The following is a 25,311-nucleotide window of genomic DNA, read 5'->3' as shown; positions in this document are numbered from 1 at the left end:
AAAGATGTGAAACACAAATACTCTGTCATGTCATCTCAGCTTCTAGAGCAGTACTCGTTTTTGGCTGGTGACTCGCTAAAACATGATTTTAGACCATGTTCAATGAATACTGACAAAACATTTTATTTCACTCATCGAACACAAATATTGACTCCTGTTCTCTTCTTAAGGTCCTGTACTTGTTTTTTTGTTGCGAATCCCTAAAACATGTTTTTGACCATATTCATTCAAATCTGTTGTCTCCACGTATTGTCCATTACAACTAATCTGCTAGTTGAACTGTGGAAATTGATAAAATATGATTTTATACCATGTTCATTGTAAACTGTTTAAAACGTATTTCAAAGATGTGAAACACAAATACTCTGTCATGTCATCTCAGCTTCTAGAGCAGTACCCGTTTTTTGGCTGGTAACTCCCTAAAACATGATTTTAGACCATGTTCAATGAAAACTGACATTTTTGTTTTTGACCATATTCATTCAAATCTGTTGTCTCCACATATTGGCCATTACAACTAATCTGCTAGTTGAATTGTGGAAATTGATAAAATATGATTTTATACCATGTTCATTGTAAACTGTTTAAAACATATTTCAAAGATTTGAAACACAAATACTCTGTCTTGTCATCTCAGCTTCTAGAGCAGTACTCGTTTTTGGCTGGTAACTCCCTAAAACATGATTTTAGACCATGTTCAATGAAAACTGACAAAACATTTTATTTCACTCATCGAACACAAATATTGACTCCTGTTCTCTTCTTAAGGTGCTGTACTTGTTTTTTGTTGAAAATCACTAAAACATGTTTTTGACCATATTCATTCAAATCTGTTGTCTCCACATATTGTCCATTCCTAGTGATCTGCTAGTTGCGTTGTGAAATGGATAAAATATGATTTTATAACATGTTCATTGTAAACTGTTTAAAACGTATTTCAAAGATGTGAAACACAAATACTCTGTCATGTCATCTCAGCTTCTAGAGCAGTACTCGTTTTTGGCTGGTAACTCCCTAAAACATGATTTTAGACCATGTTCAATGAAAACTGACAAAACATTTTATTTCACTCATCGAACACAAATATTGACTCCTGTTCTCTTCTTAAGGTCCTGTACTTGTTTTTTGTTGCGAATCCCTAAAACATGTTTTTGACCATATTCATTCAAATCTGTTGTCTCCACATATTGTCCATTCCTAGTTATCTGCTAGTTGCGTAGTGAAATTGATAAAATATGATTTTATACCATGTTCATTGTAAACTGTTTAAAACATATTTCCACTGCTAGTTGAAAATCACTAAAACATGTTTTTGACCATATTCATTCAAATCTGATGTCTCCACATGTTGTCCATTCCCAGTGATCTGCGTTGTGAAATGGATAAAATATGATTTTATACCATGTTCATTGTAAACTGTTTAAAACGTATTTCGAAGATTTGAAACACAAATATTATGTCATGTCATCTCAGCTTCTAGAGCAGTACTCGTTTTTGGCTGGTAACTCCCTAAAACATGATTTTAGACCATGTTCAATGAAAACTGACAAAACATTTTATTTCACTCATCGAACACAAATATTGACTCCTGTTCTCTTCTTAAGGTCCTGTACTTGTTTTTTTTTGCCAATCCCTAAAACATGTTTTTGACCATATTCATTCAAATCTGATGTCTCCACATATTGTCCATTCCTAGTTATCTGCTAGTTGCGTTGTGAAATTGATAAAATTTGATTTTATACCATGTTCATTGTAAACTGTTTAAAGCGTATTTCAAAGATGTGAAACACAAATACTCTGTCATGTCATCTTAGCTTCTAGAGCAGTACCCGTTTTTGGCTGGTAACTCCCTAAAACATGATTTTAGACCATGTTCAATGAAAACTGACAAAACATTTTATTTCACTCATCGAACACAAATATTGACTCCTGTTCTCTTCTTAAGGTGCTGTACTAGTTTTTTGTTGCCAATCCCTAAAACATGTTTTTGACCATATTCATTCAAATCTGTTGTCTCCACATATTGTCCATTCCTAGTGATCTGCTAGTTGCGTTGTGAAATGGATAAAATATGATTTTATACCATGTTCATTGTAAACTGTTTAAAACGTATTTCAAAGATGTGAAACACAAATACTCTGTCATGTCATCTCAGCTTCTAGAGCAGTACCCATTTTTGGCGGGTAACTCCCTAAAACATGATTTTAAACCATGTTCAATGAAAACTGACAAAACATTTTATTTCACTCATCGAACACAAATATTGACTCCTGTTCTCTTCTTACGGTGCTGTACTAGTTTTTTGTTGAACATTTCTAAAACATGTTTTTGACCATATTCATTCAAATCTGTGGTCTCCAACATTTTGGCCATTACAACTAATCTGCTAGTTGAATTGTGGAAATTGATAAAATATGATTTTATACCATGTTCATTGTAAACTGTTTAAAACGTATTTCAAAGATGTGAAACACAAATACTCTGTCATGTCATCTCAGCTTCTAGAGCAGTACCCGTTTTTGGCTGGGTAACTCCCTAAAACATTATTTTAGACCATGTTCAAAGAAAACTGACAAAACATTTTATTTCACTCATCGAACACAAATATTGACTCCTGTTCTCTTCTTACGGTGCTGTACTAGTTTTTTGTTGAAAATCACTAAAACATGTTTTTGACCATATTCATTCAAATCTGTTGTCTCCACATATTGGCCATTACAACAAATCTGCTAGATGATTTGGATTGATAAATATGATTTTATACCATGTTCATTGTAAACTGTTTAAAACTCTAATGCTAGTTGAAAACTAAAATTTTGACCATACATCAATCTGTTGTCTCCACATATTGGCCATTACAACAAATCTGCTAGTTGAATTGTGGAAATTGATAAAATATGATTTTATACCATGTTCATTGTAAACTGTTTAAAACATATTTCAAAGATGTGAAACACAAATACTCTGTCTTGTCATCTCAGCTTCTAGAGCAGTACCCGTTTTTGGCGGGCAACTCCCTAAAACATGATTTTAGACCATGTTCAATGAAAACTGACAAAACGTTTTATTTCACTCATCGAACACAAATATTGACTCCTGTTCTCTTCTTAAGGTCCTGTATTAGTTTTTTGTTGCGAATCCCTAAAATAAGTTTTTGACCATATTCATTCAAATCTGATGTCTCCACATATTGTCCATTCCTAGTTATCTGCTAGTTGCATAGTGAAATTGATAAAATATGATTTTATACCATGTTCATTGTAAACTGTTTAAAGCGTATTTCAAAGATGTGAAACACAAATACTGTGTCATGACATCTCAGCTTCTAGAGCAGTACCCGTTTTTGGCGGGTAACTCCCTAAAACATAATTTTAGACAATGTTCAATGAAAACTGACAAAACATTTTATTTCACTCATCGAACACAAATATTGACTCCTGTTCTCTTCTTACAGTGCTTTACTAGTTTTTTGTTGAAAATCACTAAAACATGTTTTTGACCATAATCATTCAAATCTGTTTTCTCCAGATTTTGGCCATTACAACTAATCTGCTAGTTGAATTGTGGAAATTGATCAAATATGATTTTATACCATGTTCATTGTAAACTGTTTAAAACATAGTTCCAATGCTAGTTGAAAATCACTAAAACATGTTTTTGACCATATTCATTCAAATCTGTTGTCTCCACATATTGGCCATTACAACAAATCTGCTAGTTGAATTGTGGAAATTGATAAAATATGATTTTATACCATGTTCATTGTAAACTGTTTAAAACATATTTCAAAGATGTGAAACACAAATACTCTGTCTTGTCATCTCAGCTTCTAGAGCAGTACTCGTTTTTGGCTGGTAACTCCCTAAAACATGATCTTAGACCATGTTCAGTGAAAACTGACAAAACATTTAATTTCACTCATCGAACACAAATATTGACTCCTGTTCTCTTCTTACGGTGCTGTACTAGTTTTTTGTTGAAAATCCCTAAAACATGTTTTTGACCATATTCATTCAAATCTGTTGTCTCCACATATTGGCCATTACAACAAATCTGCTAGTTGAATTGTGGAAATTGATAAAATATGATTTTATACCATGTTCATTGTAAACTGTTTAAAACGTATTTCAAAGATCTGAAACACAAATACTCTGTCATGTCATCTCAGCTTCTAGACCAGTACCCGTTTTTGGCGGGTAACTCCCTAAAACATGATTTTAGACCATGTTCAAAGAAAACTGACAAAACATTTAATTTCACTCATCGAACACAAATATTGACTCCTGTTCTCTTCTTACGGTGCTGTACTAGTTTTTTGTTGAAAATCACTAAAACATGTTTTTGACCATATTCATTCAAATCTGTTGTCTCCACATATTTGCCATTACAACAAATCTGCTAGTTGAATTGTGGAAATTGATCAAATATGATTTTATACCATGTTCATTGTAAACTGTTTAAAACATAATTCCAATGCTAGTTGAAAATCACTAAAACATGTTTTTGACCATATTCATTCAAATCTGTTGTGTCCACATATTGGCCATTACAACAAATCTGCTAGTTGAATTGTGGAAATTGATAAAATATGATTTTATACCATGTTCATTGTAAAATGTTTAAAACATATTTCAAAGATTTGAAACACAAATACTCTGTCTTGTCATCTCAGCTTCTAGAGCAGTACTCGTTTTTGGCTGGTAACTCCCTAAAACATGATCTTAGACCATGTTCAGTGAAAACTGACAAAACATTTTATTTCACTCATCGAACACAAATATTGACTCCTGTTCTCTTCTTAAGGTCCTGTATTTGTTTTTTGTTGCGAATCCCTAAAACATGTTTTTGACCATATTCATTCAAATCTGTTGTCTCCACGTATTGGCCATTACAACTAATCTGCAAGTTGAACTGTGGAAATTGATCAAATATGATTTTATACCATGTTCATTGTAAACTGTTTAAAACGTATTTCAAAGATCTGAAACACAAATACTCTGTCATGTCATCTCAGCTTCTAGACCAGTACCCGTTTTTGGCGGGTAACTCCCTAAAACATGATTTTAGACCATGTTCAAAGAAAACTGACAAAACATTTAATTTCACTCATCGAACACAAATATTGACTCCTGTTCTCTTCTTACGGTGCTGTACTAGTTTTTTGTTGAAAATCACTAAAACATGTTTTTGACCATATTCATTCAAATCTGTTGTCTCCACATATTTGCCATTACAACAAATCTGCTAGTGAATTGTGGAAATTGATCAAATATGATTTTATACGTTCATAACTGTTTTGCTAGTTGAAAATCACTAAAACATGTTTTTGACCATATTCATTCAAATCTGTTGTCTCCACATATTGGCCATTACAACAAATCTGCTAGTTGAATTGTGGAAATTGATAAAATATGATTTTATACCATGTTCATTGTAAACTGTTTAAAACATATTTCAAAGATGTGAAACACAAATACTCTGTCTTGTCATCTAATTTTCTAGAGCAGTACCCGTTTTTGGCGGGCAACTCCCTAAAACATGATTTTAGACCATGTTCAATGAAAACTGACAAAACGTTTTATTTCACTCATCGAACACAAATATTGACTCCTGTTCTCTTCTTAAGGTCCTGTATTAGTTTTTTGTTGCGAATCCCTAAAATAAGTTTTTGACCATATTCATTCAAATCTGTTGTCTCCACATATTGTCCATTCCTAGTTATCTGCTAGTTGCGTAGTGAAATTGATAAAATATGATTTTATACCATGTTCATTGTAAACTGTTTAAAGCGTATTTCAAAGATGTGAAACACAAATACTGTGTCATGACATCTCAGCTTCTAGAGCAGTACCCGTTTTTGGCGGGTAACTCCCTAAAACATAATTTTAGACAATGTTCAATGAAAACTGACAAAACATTTTATTTCACTCATCAAACACAAATATTGACTCCTGTTCTCTTCTTAAGGTCCTGTATTTGTTTTTTGTTGCGAATCCCTAAAACATGTTTTTGACCATATTCATTCAAATCTGATATCTCCACATACTGTCCATTCCTAGTTATCTGCTAGATGCGTAGTGAAATTGATAAAATATGATTTTATAATATGTTCATTGTAAACTGTTTAAAAAACGTACTTTTTGATCCAAGATGGCGTAGTAGTGCAGTTGTGTTTTTATCGTGTCTGTAAATAGCCTGTAAATACCCTATTTTTTCGTACATATTTCCCTATCAGACTTTTCATCCTTCTACAAGATATACTTTCCTGCAACCCGCCTCACTCAATGTGGAACGGATTCTATTATTGACTTACCTTTATCTAGAATCTAGAATCTCCAGTTGAAACTAGCTAGACAGCTAACTAGCTACTTGCTATTAGCAAGCTATTAGCAAGCTATTAGCCACAGCTAGCGGTGTTTCACCCAGAACATTGGATTTTTTTCGCGGGATTAATTTTAATCACTGGACATTGATCACCGGATATTCGGCCAGTCTGCACAGCGCTGTTATCGACCCAGAACATATCAGTTTTTCCGCTGGGAATCACTGAATCACTGGACCTTTAACTCAGGATTCATCGCTACCAGCTGGCTACAACAAACGGACGCTGTGGTCTGGCTAATCATCCTGAGCTAGGCCCATCTCCCGGCTATCTACCTCTCTGTCAACCGGACGGGACCACCTAGTGTTGACACGGAGCCCCGCCGATCCTACACGACTGGTCTGCCGACGAAATCGTCTGATGTGGTTACGGCGTTAACCACGAAGATTCCATCCATCTGCTAGCCCTGGCCCGATAGCACACGCTAGCCGTGGCCTCTTACTCACTAAACTGAACTAGCTACTGAACTAGCTACTTGCTATTAGCCACAGCTAGCGGTGTTTCACCCAGAACATTGGATTTTTTTCCCGCGGGATTAATTTTAATCACTGGACATTGATCACCGGATATTCGGCCAGTCTGCACAGCGCGTTATCGACCCAGAACATATCAGTTTTACCGCCGGAATCACTGAATCACTGGACCTTTAACTCCGGATTCATCGCTACCAGCTGGCTACAACAAAACGGACGCTGTGGTCTGGCTAATCATCCTGAGCTAGGCCCATCTCCCGGCTATCTACCTCTCTGTCAACCGGACGGGACCACCTAGTGTTGACACGGAGCCCCGCCGATCCTACACGACTGGTCTGCCGATGAAATCGTCTGATGTGGTTAACGACGTTAACCACGAAGATTCCATCCATCTGCTAGCCCTGGCCCGATAGCACACGCTAGCCGTGGCCTCTTACTCACTAAACTGAACTAGCTACTGAGCTAGCTACTTGCTATTAGCCACAGCTAGCGGTGTTTCACCCAGAACATTGGATTTTTTTTCCCAGGGATTAATTTTAATCACTGGACATTGATCACCGGATATTCGCCAGTCTGCACAGCGCGTTATCGACCCAGAACATATCAGTTTTTCCGCCGGAATCACTGAATCACTGGACCTTTAACTCCGGATTCATCGCTACCAGCTGGCTATAACAAAACGGACGCTGTGGTCTGGCTAATCATCCTGAGCTAGGCTCATCTCCCGGCTATCTACCTCTCTGTCAACCGGACGGGACCACCTAGTGTTGACACAGAGCCCCGCCGATCCTACACGACTGGTCTGCCGACGAAATCGTCTGATGTGGTTAGGACGTTAACCACGAAGATTCTATCCATCTGCTAGCCCTGGCCCGCTAGCACACGCTAGCCGTGGCCTCTTACTCACTAGTGCTTCACCACCGGACCTTATGATAACTCAGCTATACAGCTGATATCTGCTGGACTGTTCCTTTTACGGTACTACATCCTGTTTATGTTTAGCCTCAGCCCAAACATGGTTAGTTTATTGTTGTTTCGGTTATTTCTAATTGTACTATATCACTGTAGACCCCCAGCCTAGCTAAACCTGCCTTAGATAGCTCCTTTGCCCCTCCCCCTATACACGCGGAGACCGACTCAATTGATGCCTCCAGCGATGCTATCTCTTTCATTGTTACCCAACGCTTAGGTTTACCTCCACTTTACTCATATCCTTCCATATCCTTGTCTGTACATAATGCCCTGAATCTTTTTCTATAACACCCGGAAATCTGCCCCCCTTTATTCTATGTACCCAACGCACTAGAAGACCAGTTCTTAAAGCCTTTAGCTGTATCCTTATTCTAGTCCTCCTCTGTTCCTCTGGTGATGTAGAGGCTAACCCAGGCCCTGCAGCCCTCAGTATCACTCCTACTCCCCAGGCGCTATCATTTGATGACTTCTGTAATGGCAAAAGTCTTGGTTTCTTGCACATAAATATCAGAAGTCTACTTCCTAAGTTTGAGTTATTCACTGCGTTAGCACACTCTGCCAACCCTGATGTTCTAGCAGTGTCTGAATCCTGGCTCAGGAAGGCCACCAAAAATTCTGAAATTTCCATCCCCAACTATAACATTTTCCGTCTAGATAGAACTGCCAAAGGGGGTGGAGTTGCAATCTACTGTAGAGATAGCCTGCAGAGCTCCATCATACTATCCAGGTCTGTGCCCAAACAGTTTGAGCTTCTACTTCTAAAAATCCAACTTTCCAGAAATAAGTCTCTCACTGTTGCCGCTTGCTACAGACCCCCCTCAGCCCCCAGATGTGCCCTGGACACCATATGTGAATTGATTGCCCCCCATTTATCCTCAGAGTTTGTACTGCTTGGTGACCTAAATTGGGATATGCTTAATACCCCAGCCATCCTACAATCCAAGCTAGATGCCCTCAACCTCACGCAAATTATCAACGAACCTACGAGGTACAACCCTAAATCCGTAAACATGGGTACCCTCATAGATATCATCCTGACTAACATACCCTCTAAATACACCTCAGCTGTCTTCAACCAGGATCTCAGCGATCACTGCCTTATTGCCTGCGTCCGTAACGGGTCCGCGGTCAAACGACCACCCCTCATCACTGTCAAACGCTCCCTAAAACACTTTAGCGAGGAGGCCTTCCTAATTGACCTGGCCCAGGTATCCTGGATGGATATAGATCTCATTCCGTCAGTAGAGGATGCCTGGTTGTTCCTTAAAAGTAATTTCCTCTCAATCTTAAATAAACATGCCCCATTCAAAAATACAGAACTAAGAACCGATATAGCCCCTGGTTCTTCTCAGACTTGACTGCCCTTGACCAGCACAAAAACATCCTGTGGCGTACAGCATTAGCATCAAATAGCCCCCGTGATATGCAACTTTTCAGGGAAGTTAGGAACCAATATACACAAGCAGTCAGGAAAGCAAAGGCTAACTTTTTCAAACAGAAATTTGCATCCTGTAGCACTAACTCCAAAAAGTTTTGGGACACTGTAAAGTCCATGGAGAATAAGAGCACTTCCTCCCAGCTGCCCACTGCACTGAGGCTAGAAACACTATCACACCGATAAATCTACAATAATCGAGAATTTCAACAAGCATTTTGCTACAGCTGGCCATGCTTTCCATCTGGCTACCACTAACCCGGCCACCAACTCTGCACCCTCTGCTGCAACTTGCCCATTCCCCCCGCTTCTCCTTCACACAAATTCAGACAGCTGATGTTTTGAAAGCGCTCCAAAATCTGGACCCCTACAAATCAGCTGGGCTAGACAATCTGGACCCTTTCTTTCTAAAACTAGCCGCCAAATTGTCGCAACCCCTATTACTAGTCTGTTCAACCTCTCTTTCATAACGTCTGAGATCCCCAGAGATTGGAAAGCTGCCGCGGTCATCCCCCTCTTCAAAGGGGGGTGACACTCTAGATCCAAACTGCTACAGACCTATATCCATCCTGCCCTGCCTTTCGAAAGTATTCGAAAGCCAAGTTAACAAACAGATCATCGACCATTTCGAATACCACCGTACCTTCTCCGCTATGCAATCCGGTTTCGAGCTGGTCACGGGTGCACATCAGCCACGCTCAAGGTCCTAAACGATATTATAACCGCGATTGATAATAGACAGTACTGTGCAGCCGTCTTCATCGACCTGGCCAAGGCTTTCGACTGTGTCAACCACCGCATTCTTATTGGCAGACTAAATAGCCTTGGTTTCTCAAATGACTGCCTCGCCTGGTTCACCAACTACTTCTCAGATAGAGTTCAATGTGTCAAATCGGAGGGCCTGTTGTCTGGACCTATGGCAGTCTCTATGGGGGTGCCACAGGGTTCAATTCTTGGGCCGACACTTTTCTCTGTGTATATCAATGATGTCGCTCTTGCTGCTGGTGACTCTCAGATCCACCTCTATGCAGACGACACCATTTTGTATACATCTGGCCCTTCATTGGACACTGTGTTAACAAACCTCCAAACGAGCTTCAATGCCATACAACAATCCTTCAGTAGCCTTCAACTGCTCTTAAACACTAGTAAAACTAAATGCATGCTTTTCAATTGAACGCTGCTGGCACCCGCCCACCCGACTAGAATCACCACTCTGACGGGTCTGACCTAGAGTATGTGGACAACTACAAATACCTAGGTGTCTGGTTAGACTGTAAACTCAACTTCCAGACTCACATAAAGAATCTCCAATCCAAAGTTAAATCTAGAATCGGCTTCCTATTTCGCAACAAAGCCTCCTTCACTCATGCTGCCAAACATGCCCTCGTAAAACTGACTATCCTACCGATCCTTGACTTCGGCGATGTCATTTACAAAATAGCCTCCAACACTCTACTCAGCAAATTGGATGTAGTCTATCACAGTGCCATCCGTTTTGTCTCCAAAGCCCCATACACTACCCACCACTGTGACCTGTACGCTCTTGTTGGCTGGTCCTCACTACATGTTCGTCGTCAAACCCACTGGCTCCAGGCCATCTATAAATCACTGCTAGGCAAATCCCCGCCTTATCTTAGCTCATTGGTCACCATAGCAGCACCCACCCGTAGTCTGCGCTCCAGCAGGTATATCTCACTGGTCATTCCCAAAGCCAACACCTCCTTTGGCCGCCATTCCTTCCAGTTCTCTGCTGCCAATGACTGGAACGAATTGCAAAAATCTCTGAAGCTGGAGACTCTTATCTCCCTCAATAACTTTAAGCATCAGTTGTCAGAGCACCTTACCGATCACTGCACCTGTACACAGCCCATCTGAAATTAGCCCACCCAACTACCTCATCCCTATATTGTTATTTATTTTGCTCTTTTGCACCCCAGTATCTCTATTTGCACATAATCTCTTGCACATCTAGCATTCCAGTGTTAATACTATTGTAATTATTCTGCACTATAGCCTATTTATTGCCTTACCTCCATAACTTCTACATTTGCACACACTGTATATATATTTTCTGTTGTATTTCTGACTTTATGTTTTTTACCCCATATGTAACTCTGTGTTGTTTTTATTGCACTACTTTGCTTTATCTTGGCTAGGTCGCAGTTGTAAATGAGAACCTGTTCTCAACTGGCTTACCTGGTTAAATAAAGGTGAAATAAAAATAAAATATTTCAAAGACGTGAAACACAAATACTCTGTCATGCTATCTCAGCTTCTAGAGCAGTACTCGTTTTTGGCGGGTAACTCCCTAAAACATGATTTTAGACCATGTTCAATGAAAACTGACAAAACATTTTATTTCACTAATCAAACACAAATATTAACTCCTGTTCTCTTCTTACGGTGCTCTACTAGTTTTTTTGTTGAAAATCACTAAAACATGTTTTTGACCATATTCATTCAAATCTGTTGTCTCCACATATTGGCCATTACAACTAATCTGCTAGTTGAATTGTGGAAATTGATCAAATATTATTTTATACCATGTTCATTGTAAACTGTTTAAAACATATTCAAAGATGTGAAACACAAATACTCTGTCTTGTCATCTCAGCTTCTAGACCAGTACCCGTTTTTGGGGGTAACTCCCTAAAACATGATTTTAGACCATATTCAATGAAAACTGACAAAACATTTTATTTCACTCATCGAACACAAATATTGACTCCTGTTCTCTTCTTACGGTGCTGTACTAGTTTTTTGTTGAAAATCACTAAAACATGTTTTTGACCATATTCATTCAAATCTGTTGTCTCCACATATTGGCCATTACAACAAATCTGCTAGTTGAATTGTGGAAATTGATAAAATATGATTTCATACCATGTTCATTGTGAACTGTTTGAAACATATTTCAAAGATGTGAAACACAAGTACTCAGTCTTGTCATCTCAGCTTCTAGAGCAGTACTCGTTTTTGGCTGGTAACTCCCTAAAACATGATTTTAGACCATGTTCAATGAAAAATGACAAAACATTTTATTTAACTCATCGATTACAAATATTGACTCCTGTTCTCTTCTTAAGTTCCTTTATTTGTTTTTTGTTGCGAATCCCTAAAACATGTTTTTGACCATATTCATTCAAATCTGATGTCTCCACATATTGTCCATTCCTAGTGATCTGCTAGTTGCGTTGTGAAATGGATGAAATATGATTTTATACCATGTTCATTGTAAACTGTTTAAAACGTATTTCAAAGATGTGAAACACAAATACTCTGTCATGTCATCTCAGCTTCTTGAGCAGTACCCGTTTTTGGCGGGTAACTCCCTAAAACATGATTTTAGACCATGTTCAATGAAAACTGACAAAACATTTTATTTCACTCATCGAGCACAAATATTGACTCCTGTTCTCTTCTTACGGTGCTGTACTAGTTTTTTGTTGAAAATCACTAAAACATGTTTTTGACCATAATCATTCAAATCTGTTTTCTCCAGATTTTGGCCATTACAACTAATCTGCTAGTTGAATTGTGGAAATTGATAAAATATTATTTTATACCATGTTCATTGTAAACTGTTTAAAACATAATTCCACTGCTAGTTGAAAATCACTAAAACATGTTTTTGACCATATTCATTCAAATCTGTTGTCTCCACATATTGGACATTACAACAAATCTGCTAGTTGAATTGTGGAAATTGATAAAATATGATTTTATACCATGTTCATTGTAAAATGTTTAAAACATATTTCAAAGATTTGAAACACAAATACTCTGTCTAGTCATCTCAGCTTCTAGAGCAGTACTCGTTTTTGGCTGGTAACTCCCTAAAACATGATTTTAGACCATGTTCAATGAAAAATGACAAAACATTTTATTTAACTCATCGATTACAAATATTGACTCCTGTTCTCTTCTTAAGGTCCTTTATTTGTTTTTTTGTTGCGAATCCCTAAAACATGTTTTTGACCATATTCATTCAAATCTGATATCTCCACATATTATCCATTCCTAGTGATCTGCTAGTTGCGTTGTGAAATGGATGAAATATGATTTTATACCATGTTCATTGTAAACAGTTTAAAACGTATGTCACGCCCTGGCTCTGGGGACTCTCGTATGTTGAGCCAGGGTGTTATATTCTATGTTTGTATTTCTAGGTTGGCTTGAGTGACTCCCAATCAGAGGCAACGAGTGTCAGCTGGTTGTCTCTGATTGGGAGCCATATTTAACTGTCTGTCTTTCACTTTGTGTTTGTTGTTTCTTGTTCCTATTGATTTGTGTTTGTGTCGAAGGACTTCACGTTTCGTTTGGTGTTGTGTTCGCTGTGGTGTACAATAAAATAAATATGTACGCATCTCACGCTGCGCCTTGGCCCGCTACTTTTCAAGACGATCGTGACAACGTATTTCAAAGATGTGAATCACAAATACTCTGTCATGTCATCTCAGCTTCTAGAGCAGTACCCGTTTTTGGCGGGTAACTCCCTAAAACATGATTTTAGACCATGTTCAATGAAAACTGACAAAACATTTTATTTCACTCATCGAACACATATATTGACTCCTGTTCTCTTCTTACGGTGCTGTACTAGTTTTTTGTTGAAAATCCCTAAAACACGTTTTTGACCATATTCATTCAAATCTGATTGTCAAGGCTGAGGTGTATGTAGTGTGGGAGTCAGGCACAGGACACCGAAGCTTAGTCCAACAAAGTTTACTTGTAATCCACATGGCAAAGATACAATGAACGGCCTCAAAATGACAGAGGCGAGCAATTACGCGACTATGCGTAAAACAACAAAACAGAGAAAAACACGCAGCACTACGGACAGGCGAAAAACAACACACAACCTAACCAATACAAAACAGGCAACCTATAGAACACGTAATCAGACACAAACGGACACAGGTGTAATAGACAGACAAAAGCAATCAAACATAGAAACATTCAACGGTGGCAGCTAGTACTCCGGGACGACGAACGCCGAAGCCTGCCCGAACTAGGAGGAGGAGCAGCCTCGGCAGAATCCGTGACAGTACCCCCCCCTTGACGCGCGGCGCTAGCCGTGCGCCGACCCCGGCCTCGGGGACGGCCAGGAGGACACGGACCCGGGCGCGTGGGATGCCCACGGTGGAACTCCGTCAGGAGGGATGGATCTAGGATGTCCCTCCTAGGCACCCAGCACCGTTCCTCCAGACCGTACCCCTCCCACTCCACGAGATACTGGAGACCACTCATCCGGCGCCTCGAGTCCAAGATGGTCCGGACCCTGTACGCCGGGGCCCCCTCGATGTCCAAAGGGGGCGGAGGGGTCTCTCCTATCTCATCTTCTTGGAGTGGGCCAGCTACCACCGGCCTGAGAAGAGACACATGGAACGAGGGGTTAATATTCTTGTAATCAATAGGCAGTTGTAACCTGTAACACACCTCGTTCAATCTTCTCAGGACTTTAAAGGGCTCCCACAAACCGCCGACCCAGCTTCCGGCAGGGCAGGCGGAGGGGCAGGTTTCGAGTCGAGAGCCAGACTCGATCTCCCGGTGCGTACACGGTCCCTCACTGCGGTGGCGATCGGCAATCGCCTTTTGACGACGGATGGCCCGCTGCAGATGGACATGGGCAGCGTTCCACGTCTCCTCCGAGCGCCGAATCCACTCATCCACCGCATGGGCCTCGATCTGGCTCTCGTGCCAAGGTGCCAGGACCGGCTGATACCCTAAAAAACACTGGAAAGGTGTTAAGTTGGTGGAGGAGTGGCGGAGAGAGTTCTGGGCCATCTCTGCCCAGGGATATACCTAGACCACTCCTCCGGCCGGCCCTGGCAATAGGACCTCAGAAACCTACCCACATCCTGGTTGACTCGTTCAACCTGCCCATTGCTCTCTGGGTGGTACCCCGAGGTAAGGCTCACCGAGACCCCCAAGCGTTCCATGAACGCCCCCAGACTCTGGAGGTGAACTGGGGACCTCGGTCAGACACAATATCCTCAGGGACCCCATAGTGCCGGAACACGTGGGTAAATAGGGCCTCAGCGGTCTGTAGGGCAGTAGGGAGACCCGGCATTGGGAGGAGACGACAGGCCTTGGAAAACCGATCCACAACGACCAAAATGGTGGTATTCCCCTGGGAGGGGGTAGGTCGGTCACAAAATCCACCGAGAGGTGGGACCATGGTCATTGTGGAACGGGCAGGGGATGTAACTTTCCTCTGCGCAAATGTCTAGGTGCCTTACACTGGGCGCACACCGAGCAGGAGGAGACATAAACCCTCACATCCTTAGCTAACGTTGGCCACCAGTATTTCACGCTAAGGCAGTGCACTGTCCGGCCAATACCTGGATGTCCAGAGGATGGTGATGTATGAGCCCAATAGATAAGGCGATCACGAACCTCGAGCGGAACGTCGTCCGCCCCACAGGACACTCGGGGGGAGTAGGGTCGGTACGCAGTGCCCGCTCGATCTCCGCATCGACCTCTCACACCACCGGAGCCACCAGACAAGACTCCGGCAGTATGGGGAGTAGGTTCAATGGACCTCTCTTCTGTGTCATACCGCCGGGACAGGGCGTCTGCCTTACCGTTCTGGGACCCTGGGATGTATGTGATCTTAAAAACAAACCGGGTCAGGAACATGTTCCACCTAGCCTGACGAGGGTTCAATCTCCTAGCTGCCCGGATGTACTCCAGGTTACGGTGGTCAGTCAGAATGAGGAAAGGGTGTTGAGTCCCCTCAAGCCAATGCCTCCACACCTTTAGGGCCTGGACTACAGCTTACAGCTCTCTGTCCCCTACGTCATAATTGCGCTCCGCCGAGCTGAGCTTCTTAGAATAGAACGCACAGGGGCGGAGCTTAGGTGGCGTGCCGGACCGTTGCGACAGGACTGCCCCAATACCGGCCTCGGACGCGTCTACCTCTACTTGGAATGGTAAAGAGGGATCCGGATGCGCCAGCACCGGAGCCGAGGTGAACAGGTTTTTAAGTTTGACAAATGCCCTGTCCGCCTCAGCTGACCACTGCAAGCGAACTGGACCCCCCTTTAGCAGGGACGTAATGGGAGCTGCAACCTGTCCAAAGCCCCGGATAAACCTCCGGTAGTAATTAGCAAAACCCAAAAACTGCTGCACCTCTTTTACAGTGGTTGGAGTTTGCCAATTATGCACGGCCGACACACGGTCAACCTCTATCTTCACACCAGACGCGGACAACCGATAACCCAAAAAGGAGACGGACTCCTGGAAGAACAAGCATTTCTCAGCCTTGGCATACAAGTCATGCTCCAACAGTCTCCTCAACACTCGGCGCACCAGGGCTACATGCTCGGCTGCGTGTAGAAGAGTACACTAGGATGTCGTTGATGTATACTACCACACCCCTGCCCATGCATGTCCCGGAAAATCTCGTCAACAAAGGATTGGAAGACTGAAGGAGCATTCATTAACCCATATGGCATGACGAGATACTCGTAATGACCCGAGGTGGTGCTAAATGCTGTTTTCCATTCATCCCCCTCCCTAATGCGCACCAGATTGTACGCGCTCCTGAGATCCAGCTTTGTGAAGAACCGCGCTCCGCGTAATGATTCTGTCATAGTCGCAATCAGTGGAAGAGGGTAACTGTACTTAACCGTGATCTGATTGAGACTACGGTAATCTATTGATTACCGTAGTCTCAATCAGATCACGGTTATACGCAAACCCCGTCCCTTCTTCTTCACAAAAAAGAAACTTGAGGAAACCGGGAAGTGGAGGACCGTATGTATCCTGTGCCAAGAACTTCGGCTATGTAAGTATCCATAGCCGCTGTCTCTTCTTGAGACAGGGATACACACGGCCCCGCGGAAGTGCCGCTCCTGTTTGGAGATCTATCGCACAATCCCCCTGTCTATGAGGTGGTAGCCGTGTTGCCCTCGTTTTGCTGAACACAAGTGCTAAATCCTCATATTCAGGGGGAATGCGCGATTGCGGGCACTTGGTTTCGGACTCTCTACCGAGGTCGCCCCTAAGGAAACACCTAGACATCTCCCCTACACACTGGGCAGACCACTCCATAAGAGCCCTCTGTTGCCACGCAATGGTAGGATCATGGGCGCTTAACCAGGGAAGCCCCAGCACCACGGGATACGCAGGAGAGTCAATCAGATAAAACTGAATGATCTCCTCATGACCCCCCTGCGTCGTCATCTTAAGTGGTGCTGTGACTTCTCTGATCAACCCCGACCCCAACGGCCGGCTGTCTAGGGCATGAACAGTAAAGGGGGCTTCTACCGGCCGAAGGGGAATTCCTAACCTATAACAAAATGCACGATCAACAAAATTCCCAGCTGCGCCTGAATCTACTAGCGCCTTATGCTGGGAATGAGGTGCCACCTGTGGAAATCTCACAGGTATACACATGTGACCAACAGAGAGCTCTGGGTAAGTGGGGCGCCTACTCACCTGGAATGACTCCCCAGTGCGTGACCTGTGGTCCCCTCTCCCAGGAGACCCTCCCCAGCACCTGGCCGCGGTGTGTCCTCCACGGCCACAGTTGGTGCAGGGGGATGGCCCCCTCGGGCTCTCTCTCCTCCTCTCTCTAGCTCCAGCACCTCCGAGGTCCATGGGAATCGGCACGGAGGTGCTGGAGGGTGGAATGGACAACCCCCCACTCGGGGACGTCCGCGGGTAGCCAGCAGGGTGTCGAGACGGATGGAGATGTCCACCAACTGGTCGAAAGATAGGTTGGTGTCCCTGCAGGCCAGCTCACGACGAACGTCCTCTCGTAGGCTACACCGGTAATGGTCGATGAGGGCCCTCTCATTCCACCCCCGCATCCGTCGCTAGAGTCCGGAACTCCAGGGCGAACTCCTGTGCGCTCCTCTTCCCCCTGTCGGAGGTGGAACAGACGCTCCCCGCCGCCTTCCCCTCAGGTGGATGATCGAAGACAGTCCTGAAGCGGCGGGAGAACTCCGCGTAGGTGATGGTAGCGGCGTCTATTCCCCCTCCATTCGGCGTTGGCCCACTCCAACGCCTTGCCGGATAGACAGGAGATGAGGGCGGTGACGCTCTCGTATCCCGAGGGTGCTGGGTGTATGGTGGCCAGGTAGAGTTCCACCTGCAGGAGGAACCCCTGACACCCGGCTGCAGAACCATCATATGCCCCTCGGGAGCGAGAGCCGAATGCCACTGGGTCCCGGTGCTGAGAGAGGAGGACTGTCCGTTGGTGATGGGATGGTGTGAGAAGGCGTGGGCACCTCTCCGTAACCAACCAGCGTAAAGTGTTCATGGCGGCCCCAAGTTGCCGGATCATGGTGTCTTGGTCGCTGATCCGATCCTCCAGCGACATGGGTGCCGCCACTGCTCCTGCTGACTCCATACTGGTGTGTTGTTCTGTCAAGGCTGAGGTGTATGTAGTGTGGGAGTCAGGCGCAGGACACCGAAGCTTAGTCCAACAAAGTTTACTTGTAATCCAAAAGGCAAAGATACAATGAACGGCCGCAAACGACAGAGGCGAGCAATTACGCAACTATGAGTAAAACAACAAAACAGAGAAACACGCAGCACTACGGACAGGCGAAAAACAACACACAACCTAACATATACAAAACAGGCAACTTATAGAACACGTAATCAGACACAAACGGACACAGGTGTAATAGACAGACAAAAGCAATCAAACATAAAAACATTCAACGGTGGCAGCTAGTACTCCGGGGACGAAGAACGCCGAAGCCTGCCCGAACTAGGAGGAGGAGCAGCCTCGGCAGAATCCGTGACACTGATGTCTCCACATATTGTCCATTCGTAGTTATCTGCTAGTTGCGTTGTGAAATTGATAAAATATGATTTTATACCATGTTCATTGTAAACTGTTTAAAGCGTATTTCAAAGATGTGAAAGACAAATACTGTGTCATGACATCTCAGCTTCTAGAGCAGTACCCGTTTTTTGGCAGGTAATTCCCTAAAACATGATTTTAGACAATGTTCAATGAAAACTGACAAAACATTTTATTTCACTCATCGAACACAAATATTGACTCCTGTTCTCTTCTTACAGTGCTGTACTAGTTTTTTGTTGAAAATCACTAAAACATGTTTTTGACCATAATCATTCAAATCTGTTTTCTCCAGATTTTGGCCATTACAACTAATCTGCTAGTTGAATTGTGGAAATTGATCAAATATGATTTTATACCATGTTCATTGTAAACTGTTTAAAACATAATTCCAATGCTAGTTGAAAATCACTAAAACATGTTTTTGACCATATTCATTCAAATCTGTTGTCTCCACATATTGGCCATTGCAACAAATCTGCTAGTTGAATTGTGGAAATTGATCAAATATGATTTTATACCATGTTCATTGTAAAATGTTTAAAACATATTTCAAAGATTTGAAACACAAATACTCTGTCTTGTCATCTCAGCTTCTAGAGCAGTACTCGTTTTTGGCTGGTAACTCCCTAAAACATGATCTTAGACCATGTTCAATGAAAACTGACAAAACATTTTATTTCACTCATCGAACACAAATATTGACTCCTGTTCTCTTCTTAAGGTCCTGTATTTGTTTTTTGTTGCGAATCCCTAAAACATGTTTTTGACCATATTCATTCAAATCTGATGTCTCCACATATTGGCCATTACAACAAATCTGCTAGATGAATTGTGGAAATTGATAAAATATGATTTTATACCATGTTCATTGTAAACTGATTAAAACATATTTCAAAGATTTGAAAGACAAATACTCTGTCTTGTCATCTCAGCTTCTAGAGCAGTACTCGTTTTGGGCTGGTAACTCCCTAAAACATGATTTTAGACCATGTTCAATGAAAACTGACAAAACATTTTATTTCACTCATTGAACACAAATATTGACTCCTGTTCTCTTCTTAAGGTCCTGTATTTGTTTTTTGTTGCGAATTCCTAAAACACGTTTTTGACCATATTCATTCAAATCTGATGTCTCCACATATTGTCCATTCCTAGTTATCTGCTAGTTGCGTAGTGAAATTGATCAAATATGATTTTATACCATGTTCATTGTAAAATGTTTAAAACATATTTCAAAGATTTGAAACACAAATACTCTGTCTTGTCATCTCAGCTTCTAGAGCAGTACTCGTTTTTGGCTGGTAACTCCCTAAAACATGATCTTAGACCATGTTCAATGAAAACTGACAAAACATTTTATTTCACTCATCGAACACAAATATTGACTCCTGTTCTCTTCTTAAGGTCCTGTATTAGTTTTTTGTTGCGAATCCCTAAAACATGTTTTTGACCATATTCATTCAAATCTGATGTCTCCACATATTGGCCATTACAACAAATCTGCTAAATGAATTGTGGAAATTGATGAAATATGACTTTATACCATGTTCATTGTAAACTGATTAAAACATATTTCAAAGATTTGAAAGACAAATACTCTGTCTTGTCATCTCAGCTTCTAGAGCAGTACTCGGTTTTTGGCTGGTAACTCCTAAAACATGATTTTAGACCATGTTCAATGAAAACTGACAAAACATTTTATTTCACTCATTGAACACAATATTGACTCCTGTTCTCTTCTTAAGGTCCTGTATTTGTTTTTTGTTGCGAATTCCTAAAACACGTTTTTGACCATATTCATTCAAATCTGATGTCTCCACATATTGTCCATTCCTAGTTATCTGCTAGTTGCGTAGTGAAATTGATAAAATATGATTTTATACCATGTTCATTGTAAACTGTTTAAAGCGTATTTCAAAGATGTGAAACACAAATACTGTGTCATGACATCTCAGCTTGTCACGCCCTGGCTCAGGGGACTCTCGTATGTTGAGCCAGGGTGTTAGTTTCTTTGTTTTGTGTTGTAGGGTGTGGGTCTATGTTTATATTTCTATGTTGGCCTGGAGTGACTCCCCAATCAGAGGCAACGAGTGTCAGCTGGTTGTCTCTGATTGGGAGCCATATTTAACTGTCTGTCTTTCACTTTGTGTTTGTGGTTTCTTGTTCCGTGTTGGTTTGTTTATGTAACCAGGGACGTCACGTTTCGTTTTGTTGTTTTGATCGTGTGTTCATTCATTTAATAAAAATGTTTGCATTCAACGCTGCGCCTTGGTCCGCTTCATCATGTGTCAACGATCGTGACACAGCTTCTAGAGCATTACCCGTTTTTGGCGGGTAACTCCCTAAAACATAATTTTAGACAATGTTCAATGAAAACTGACAAAACATTTGATTTCACTCATCGAACACAAATATTGACTCCTGTTCTCTTCTTACGGTGCTGTACTAGTTTTTTGTTGAAAATCACTAAAACATGTTTTTGACCATATTCATTCAAATCTGTTGTCTCCACATGTTGTCCATTCCTAGTGATCTGCTAGTTGCGTTGTGAAATGGATAAAATATCATTTTATAATATGTTCATTGTAAACTGTTTAAAACGTATTTCAAAGATGTGAAACACAAATACTCTGTCATGTCATCTAAGCTTCTAGAGCAGTACTCGTTTTTGGCTGGTAAGTCACTAAAACGTGATTTTAGACCATGTTCAATGAAAACTGACAAAACATTTTATTTCACTCATCGAACACAAATATTGACTCCTGTTCTCTTCTTACGGTGCTGTACTAGTTTTTTGTTGAAAATCACTAAAACATGTTTTTGACCATATTCATTGAAATCTGATGTCTCCACATATTGTCCATTACAACTAATCTGCTAGTTGAATTGTGGAAATTGATAAAATATTATTTTATACCATGTTCATTGTAAACTGTTTAAAACATATTCAAAGATGTGAAACACAAATACTCTGTCTTGTCATCTCAGCTTCTAGACCAGTACCCCGTTTTTGGCGGGTAACTCCCTAAAACATGATTTTAGACCATATTCAATGAAAACTGACAAAACATTTTATTTCACTCATCGAACACAAATATTGACTCCTGTTCTCTTCTTAAGGTCCTGTATTTGTTTTTGTTGCGAATCCATAAAACATGTTTTTGACCATATTCATTCAAATCTGATGTCTCCACATATTGTCCATTCCTAGTGATCTGCTAGTTGCGTTGTGAAATGGATAAAATATGATTTTATACCATGTTCATTGTAAACTGTTTAGAACTTATTTCAAAGATGTGAAACACAAATACTCTGTCATGGCATCTCAGCTTCTAGAGCAGTACCCGTTTTTGGCGGGTAACTCCCTAAAACATGATTTTAGACCGTGTTCAATGAAAACTGACAAAACATTTTATTTCACTCATCGAACACAAATATTTACTCCTGTTCTCTTGTTACGGTGCTGTACTAGTTTTTTGTTGAAAATCACTAAAACATGTTTTTCACCATATTCATTCAAATCTGTTGTCTCCACATATTGGCCATTACAACTAATCTGCTAGTTGAATTGTGGAAATTGATAAAATATGATTTTATACCATGTCCATTGTAAAATGTTTAAAACATATTTCAAAGATTTGAAACACATACAGTGGGGAAAAAAAGTATTTAGTCAGCCACCAATTGTGCAAGTTCTCCCACTTAAAAAGATGAGAGAGGCCTGTAATTTTCAGCATAGGTACACGTCAAATATGACAGACAAAATGAGAAAAAAAATCCAGAAAATCACATTGTAGGATTTTTAATGAATTTATTTGCAAATTATGGTGGTAAAATAAGTATTTGGTCACCTACAAACAAGCAAGATTTCTGGCTCTCACAGACCAGTAACTTCTTCTTTAAGAGGCTCCTCTGTCCTCCACTCGTTACCTGTATTAATGGCACCTGTTTGAACTTGTTATCAGTATAAAAGACACCTGTCCACAACCTCAAACAGTCACACTCCAAACTCCACTATGGCCAAGACCAAAGAGCTGTCAAAGGACACCCAGAAACAAAATTGTAGACCTGCACCAGGCTGGGAAGACTGAATCTGCAATAGGTAAGCAGCTTGGTTTGAAGAAATCAACTGTGGGAGCAATTATTAGGAAATGGAAGACATACAAGACCACTGATAATCTCCCTCGATCTGGGGCTCCACGCAAGATCTCACCCGTGGGGTCAAAATGATCACAAGAACGGTGAGCAAAAATCGCAGAACCACACGGGGGGGACCTAGTGAATGACCTGCAGAGAGCTGGGACCAAAGTAACAAAGCCTACCATCAGTAACACACTACGCCGCCAGGGACTCAAATCCTGCAGTGCTAGACGTGTCCCCCTGCTTAAGCCAGTACATGTCCAGGCCCGTCTGAAGTTTGCTAGAGTGCATCCAGAAGAGGATTGGGAGAAAGTCATATGGTCAGATGAAACCAAAATAGAACTTTTTGGTAAAAACTCAACTTGTCGTGTTTGGAGGACAAAGAATGCTGAGTTGCATCCAAAGAACACCATACCTACTGTGAAGCATGGGGAGTGAAAACATCATACTTTGGGGGCTGTTTTTCTGCAAAGGGACCAGGACGACTGATCCGTGTAAAGGAAAATGAATGGGGCCATGTATCGTGAGATTTTGAGTGAAAACCTCCTTCCATCAGCAAGGGCATTGAAGATGAAACGTGGCTGGGTCTTTCAGCATGACAATGATCCCAAACACACCACCCGGGCAACGAAGGAGTGGCTTCGTAAGAAGCATTTCAAGGTCCTGGAGTCTCCAGATCTCAACCCCATAGAAAATATTTGGAGGGGAGTTGAAAGTCCGTGTTGCCCAGCGACAGCCCCAAAACATCACTGCTCTAGAGGAGATCTGCATGGAGGAATGGGCCAAAATACCAGCAACAGTGTGTGAAAAACCTTGTGAAGACTTACAGAAAACGTTTGACCTGTGTCATTGCCAACAAAGGGTATATAACAAAGTATTGAGAAACTTTTGATATTGACCAAATACTTATTTTCCACCATAATTTGCAAATAAATTCATTAAAATCCTACAATGTGATTTTCTGGAATATTTTTTCTCATTTTGTCTATCATAGTTGACGTGTACCTATGATGAAAATTACAGGCCTCCCTCATCTTTTTAAGTGGGAGAACTTGCACAATTGGTGGCTGACTAAATACTTTTTTTCCCCACTGTATACTCTGTCTTGTCATCTCAGCTTCTAGAGCAGTACTCGTTTTTGGCTGGTAACTCCCTAAAACATGATTTTAGACCATGTTCAATGAAAACAGACAAAACATATTATTTCACTCATCGAACACAAATATTGACTCCTGTTCTCTTCTTAAGGTCCTGTATTTGTTTTTTGTTGCAAATCCCTAAAACATGGTTTTGACCATAGTCATTCAAATCTGTTGTCTCCACATATTACCCATTCCTATTGATCTGCTAGTTGCATAGTTAAATTGATAAAATATTATTTTATACCATGTTCACTGTAAACTGTTTTAAACGTATTTCAAAGATCTGAAACACAAATACTCCGTCCTGCCATCTCAGCTTCTAGAGCAGTACTCGTTTTTGGTTGGTAACTCCCTAAAACATGATTTTAGACCATGTTCAATGAAAACTGATGTCGTGGTATGAAGATTATGACTAGTCTTGAGGGACAAAGAATAACTGTTTATCTTAGTTTGAATGTAGCAGTTGGAGGGTGATGCCCCAGGGGAGACCGGTGATTGGACGAAAAGGGAGCAACCCATTTATTGCCGTTGTTTATAAGTATGGGTTAGACAAAGGAGAAGTCAGAAGCATTCAGATTAATTTGGAACGGGCTTCTCCAGACACCGCGGGTCTGTAACTTATGCTGTAACCTCGTGATATTAATAAAAGCCTCTAAAACACGGTGCAGCCTAAGCGGACTCTTTGATTGACAGCAATACCCACCAGCATTCGACGCGATACCACAAATGGAGGTCCTACCGAGATTCTGATTGCATCGTTCTTGTTCCCTTCCTGAGGCGCGAAGTTGACTACTGCCCAAGCCGGCTTTAAAGGTGAGATTACTCACAAAATTTGGGCATTAGTTATTCCGCTGATTCAGGGGAGGGTATTGAAGGTGTACAGTTAAAAGTACTTGGGTCGTTGTTGATGTGGGGTATTGCGGTCGACTAGGGAGTCT

This window comes from Coregonus clupeaformis, unplaced genomic scaffold (assembly GCF_020615455.1).
Source record: "Coregonus clupeaformis isolate EN_2021a unplaced genomic scaffold, ASM2061545v1 scaf0319, whole genome shotgun sequence".
Classification (NCBI taxonomy): Eukaryota; Metazoa; Chordata; class Actinopteri; order Salmoniformes; family Salmonidae; genus Coregonus; species Coregonus clupeaformis.
Note: the sequence above shows the minus strand (reverse complement) of the source record.